The sequence below is a fragment of the Mus caroli genome, unplaced genomic scaffold (genome assembly GCF_978045245.1).
Source record: "Mus caroli unplaced genomic scaffold, Mus_caroli_1 scaffold_22, whole genome shotgun sequence".
Lineage (NCBI taxonomy): Eukaryota > Metazoa > Chordata > Mammalia > Rodentia > Muridae > Mus > Mus caroli.
Genome location: NW_028227277.1, coordinates 16,025,023 through 16,031,022, shown reverse-complemented (window position 1 = coordinate 16,031,022; position 6,000 = coordinate 16,025,023). Strand labels below are relative to the sequence as shown.

The following is a 6,000-nucleotide window of genomic DNA, read 5'->3' as shown; positions in this document are numbered from 1 at the left end:
GGAAGGCAGGATGGTAGGAAGGATGGTAGGAAGGAAGGAAGGAAGGAAGGAAGGAAGGAAGGAAGGAAGGAAGGAAGGAAGGAAAAAAGGAAGGAAGGAAGGGACGAAGGAAGGAAGGAAGGAAGGAAGGAAGGAAGGAAGGAAGGAAGGAACGAAGGAATGAAGGAAAGAAGGAACGAAGGAAGGAACAAAGGAAGGAAGGAAGGATGGAAGAGAGAGAGAAAGAAAGAAAGAAAAAAGAAAGAAAAAAAGAAAGAGAAAAAGAGAGAGAAATAGGAAGGGATAAAGATAGTAAGATTCAGAAATAGAAACTTAGGGAGAAAGAGATAATTTTAAAAATATACAAAATTTATTTAAAATAAATAAATGAATGAATGAATAAACAAACAAACAAACAAATATATAAAGAAATAAATAAGTAAATAAATAAGCAAGCAATCATTTTAGGGATATTTCGGCTTCATCTGTATTCATTGTAGATTCCTATGGTATTTTAAAAGAATTTGTAGAATTTTTAGAAATGTGATTTAGAGTTACTTCTTTTTCAAGCTTCTATTGCATTTTTAGTGTTTTCTATATTTTTTTAAAAATGATTTTATTGTATTTAAGTGTTTGATATTTAATTTAAGCTTTAAATGACTTCGGCCTTGTCCTGGTGATCAGATAGGATGCATGGGATCATTTAGAAATATTTATATCTGTTGAGAGATTTAGAGAAAGTAATACAGAAAGAAACAAAGAAATAAAGAAATGAATGAAAGAGGAAGAGAGTGAGCGAGAGTGAGAGGAAGGAAGGATAGAAGGAAGGAAGGAAGGATTGAAGCAATGATGAAGGAAGAAAGAAAGAAGGAAAGAATGAGAGGAGAGTGAGAAAATGGTAGAAAAAAAAAGACAAAAAATAAAGAGAGACAGAGAGATAAATTTAGGTAGGAAGGAAGAAATGGAAACAAATAAAGAAAGAAAGATAGAGAGAGGGAAAGAAAGAAAGAAAGAAAGAAAGAAAGAAAGAAAGAAAGAAAGAAAGAAAGAGGAAAGAAAGGAAGGAAGATAGAAAGAAAAGAAGAAAGATAGAAAGGCAGAATGTATAAAATAAATAAGTAATTATTAATAAATAAATAGATAGATAGATAGATAGATAGATAGATAGATAGATAGATAGATAGATAGATAGATAAATATTTTAGGCATTATTCGGATTCTTGTGTACTGTTTTCTGATTTCTAGGGTATTTCAAAATCTTGTAGAGTCTTTAGTGATTTAGAGTTTCTTGGATTTCAAGCTTGTTGTGTACTTTTATTGTTTTTCATTATTATTTTTTAATGATGTTAGTGTATTTTAGTGTTTCAGTTTTAATGAATACTTTAATTAACTTTTTTTTTTACCATTTTAGTATATTTATTATGGTTTTGTTGTTCTAATTCTTGTTTTAATTTTTGTTGTTTCTTTTTTTTCCAAAAATATTAGTGTTTTATATTTGTGTTTTCATTGTTTTGGTTTTCCCAGTCAGTGTTGACCATGCCTTTAATTCCAGCTATTGAGAGGCAGATGTAAGTGTTTTTTTTTTTTTTTTTTTTTTATTTAGAGTTCAGCATGATCTCTACAGGAATCTGGAGGACAGTAAGAGATACACAGAAAATCCCAATCTAAAAACTCAAAAAAAAAATAAATAAATAAACAGAGGAAGTGAGAGAGAGGAGAGATTTTTTAGTTGGCAGCTAGGATGGTCTTCAGAATAAATTCCAGAACAGTGAGGGATACACAGAGAAACCCACTCTCCAAGAAATTACAAATAGATCAATGAAAGAAACAGAGTGAGAGAGAGAGAGAGACAGAGAGAGAGACAGAGACAGAGAGACAGACAGAGAGACAGACAGAAAGACAGAGAGACTGACAGACAGACAGACAGACACAGAGACAGAGAGAGAGAGAGAGAGAGAGAGACAGAGAGAGACAGAGAGAGACAGAGAGAGACAGAGAGAGATAAAGGGGGAGAGGAATAAGAAAAAAAAGAGAGAGAGAGAGCGCGAGGAAGAGAGAGAAGGAGGGATGAAGGGGTGAGGGATGAAGGAATGATCAAAGGAACTAAGGAATGAAAGAAAGAAAAAAGAAAAAAGGAAAAAAAAAGAATTGTGATACAGGGTCATTTTTGGTCTCATGTGCACTTTTTTATTTTTAGAGGTTTTATTTAAGATTTTGAAATGTTTTTAAAGGATGTTTCAGAGAGTTTTTTTTTTCAGAATTCTAGTCTATTTTTAATATTTTTTCTGTTTTTTTTTTAATTTTTAGTGTTTTGTAATTTTCAGGTTTCATTTAGACTTCAAGAATTTATTCATTTTAATATTTCATTGTTTTCTTTATGTTCTTTTTTGTGGGTGTATTCTTAAATATTTATTTAAAAATTGAGGGTTTTTATTTTGGTGGTGCATAATTTTAGAGTTGGCAGGCAATGGCTGCCCCTTTCATAAAAATGCTAGCCCTAAGGTGAACTGGTAGGGGATCTTTTATTTGGAGGCTATCCTGGTCTTGAGATTGATTTCCCAGAGAGCCAGGGATAAACAGAGAAACCCAGTTTATTAAAATTAAAAAATATAGAAAATGAAAGGGAGAGAGAGAGAGAGAGAGAGAGAGAGAGAGAGAGAGAAAGAGAGAGACAGTGACAGAGAAAGAGAGAGAGATAGAAAGAGACAGAGACAGAGAGAGAGAGAGACAGAGTAACAGAGAGACAGAGAGACAGAGAGACAGAGACAGAGAGAAAAGATAAATAGATAGATACATAGAGAGAGTGAGTGAGAAAGAGAAGGAAAAGGAAAAAAGAAAGAAGGAAGGAAGGATGGAAGGAAGGAAGGAAGGAAGGAAGGAAGAAAAAGAAAGAAAGAAAGAAAGAAAGAAGGAAAGAAAGAAAAAAGAAAGAAAGGAAGGAAGGAAGAAAGGAAGAAAGAAAGAAAGATAAAGAAAGAATAGTTCTTTAAGTTCTTTAACTTCATTTGATTTCCCGGATTTTTAGAAGAGTGCTTTTGAGGGTTTTTTTGTTTTCAGATGTCCAGTGTATTTTTTTTCTAGTTTTTAAAACAATTTTACTGTGTTTTAAGATTTGGGGGTATTATTTTCCCTTCAGCAATTTATTTTTTAGTTATTATTATTTTTTATTTTAATTCACATTTGGATTGTGTGTGTGTGTGTTCTTGAATATTTATTTAAAATTTGTGGGATTTAACTTTGGTTTTTCATGGTTTTAACGTTGCCAGGCAATGAGGGTCATTGCCTATAAAACCTAGCCCTAGGGATGAACAACTAAGGGATTTTTAAGATGGAGGCTAGTTTATTGCATGGAGTGACACCCAGGATGGCCAGAAAAGACAGAGAAAGTCATTCTCCAAAATTCAAAAAGAAAGAAAAAAATAGAGAGAGAGAGAGAGAGAGAGAGAGAGAGAGAGAGAGAGAGAGAGAGAGAGAGAGAGAGGGGAAGGAAGGAAGGAAGGAAGGAAGACGAAGGAAAGAAAGAAGGTAGGAAGAAAGGAAGAAATTAAGAAAGCAAGAAAGCAAAAAAGGAAGAAAGGGAGAAAAGAAGAAAGAAAGAGAGATAGAGAGAGAGAGAAAGAAAAAACGAGTAAATAAATAAATAAACAAATAAACAAATAACTTTTTGGACATTTTGGACATTTTGGTCTAACTGTGTTTTTTTGTTTTTCTTTTTGTTTTGCTTGTTTGTTTGTTAGTTTTTACAATATTATTTTTTCATAAGGGTTTTGTAGGATTGGTTGAAGCAGCTTTTAGAGTTTTGTTTGTTTGTTTTATGTAGTTCTTAACTACTACTCTAACATCTGCCAGCATTCTACCATGCTTCTGGAAATTATTCTGTCTTAGTACCATTTTACTGGTTATACTGTCAGTCTTTGTGGTTCCAATGTCTTATTCAAATTTTAAGGAAGACATTTATGTTCCATACAGTATTGTGTTGTTTCCCTGCCTTTGCTTGACCTCACTAACCCTGACCTAATCACGAGACAGGGACCTAGGGCCTGAAAACAAAACAACAAGAGTGTACAACTCAGTGTACTAAGATGGGGTTGTTGTTTTGTTTGTATTTTGACTCTAAAGGTATACCTCCTAGTTAACTTTGTAATCACATCATTGAGATTTAACTTCCTTCAGAGAAGCATCAGAATAACAAGGATTAAAGAACCTTTCAAACTTTGTTTTATAGGAGACAAAAAAGTTAGCAATTTATTTTATTTGTTTACAAATGTACAAGCAAGTGAAAAATGTGCATGCTTCATTAGTCTGAAGATTGGAAATTAGAAAAGTACTTCAAAATATTCTCCATGATGTCTCTTTTAAACACAGACATTTTTTCTCCGTTCACCATCTGTATCAAAAAGCATATCTTAGTTGTTGGTCCCCAAGTTCATCAAACCCTAAAACAGAAAAGAACTTCATTAAATAAACTCCCAAGGATACAAATATGAAAGATTCTGTGAAAATGATTTATAGGGTAAGGGTTAGGTAGGGTTGGGATTAGGGTTAGTGTTAGGGTTAGGATTAGGATTAGGGTTACTTTCAATGCTTGTTGTTCTTTTTGATAATTGTTCTACAAAGGTAAAAGGAAAACATTACTATAACAATTCTGTTTATTTTTGGTGTTACTGCCATGCAGCATGAATGCTAGGCTAACAATCAAGCAGTTATGTATCTCCAATACTAAAATATTTACATGAGCAAAAATAATTCCATATGAAACATAAAAGGAATAATCTTCCAACTGCCTTAAATTTTTGACAACGATTATGTCTAAATATACTTATATTTTTAAAATAACATGAAATAAAATTATGCTACCAATTGTGGGGTAAGAAAACTTTTTTTTTTAATGAAAAAGAATTTTCCATAATGCACAGAATGACCTTAGCCTCCCAAATACTTATATTTATAGGCATGCACCATGCAAACATGGACTTGGAAATATCCTAGTCTGGGAAGCTTAACTCTAGCTAGCGTTAATGCTTTTACCATATAATGTCATCATTTTGCTAAATAGCATAAGCAATCCTAGGAGGTAGTTCACTACATCATCTCCGTATCTACCTCCCCCCCCACACACACACATGTGTATGTGCCATGTCTTCTACCTTCTCTTCCATTCTTAAGGATGACATATACTTGTTTTTTACTAAGTCCAAGGTTTTCCTTTGTCTCAACTATTGTCAAAAGTTACAGCAATTGTAATTTTGATTTTACATTTATGACTCTAGCTGGCGGTCAATGTAATGCCTATAGAACTAAATTTTATAAAGTTTGATTTAGAATGATCACAAGGTCATGAATACTCATGATCAATAAAGATACACTGCCTCAAAATAAAGTATAAAAATATGTCTGAGGACAAATTTTAGTTGCTGATTGGTTTTCTCTAGGTTCCAATCTCAAGTAACACAGAGAAGTAGTAACATAAAGTTCTCTTTGTATTCTTTATGTTGGCACACAACCATGGTAATTTTCATTAAAAAAAAATATTAAGACAAGCCCTTTACACCTTTTCTCCTTGGGCTACTACATACCTATTTTGTCCTTTATTCACTGTGATCAGTTTTGTACCTCACATTTCCACGCAAATCATCTTTATTAAGTAAATTGACCTCCAATTTGTTAAGTTTATCTTAAAAAAAAAATGCACCTGCATACATATGGAGACAAAGGGTTAATATTGGGTGTCTTCTTTGGTTGCACGCTACTCTTTCGGAGACAGAATCTCACTGAACCTAGAATTCATCCATTACGCTACACCTGGTTGCTACGAAGATCTGGGAATCTTCTTATCTCTGAATTAAATCTGAGTTTGGTCTTTGTAAAATGCTCACCAACACACCAACTTTTTTTGTTGTTGTTGTTGTGTTGGTGGTGGCTTTTTTTAGTTTTGCTAGTTTGTTGTTGTTTTTGGTGATGGTGGTGGTGGTGGTGGTGGTGGTGGTGGTGGTGGTGGTGGTGGTGGTGGTGGTGGTGGTG

General features: G+C 33.3%; 1 pseudogene; it reads right to left on the bottom strand.

Annotated features, from left to right (window-relative positions):
• Positions 1–438: 438 nt before the first annotated feature.
• LOC147000076 (X-linked lymphocyte-regulated protein PM1-like) overlaps positions 439–6,000 on the bottom strand; it is a 31,336-nt pseudogene continuing 25,774 nt past the window's right edge.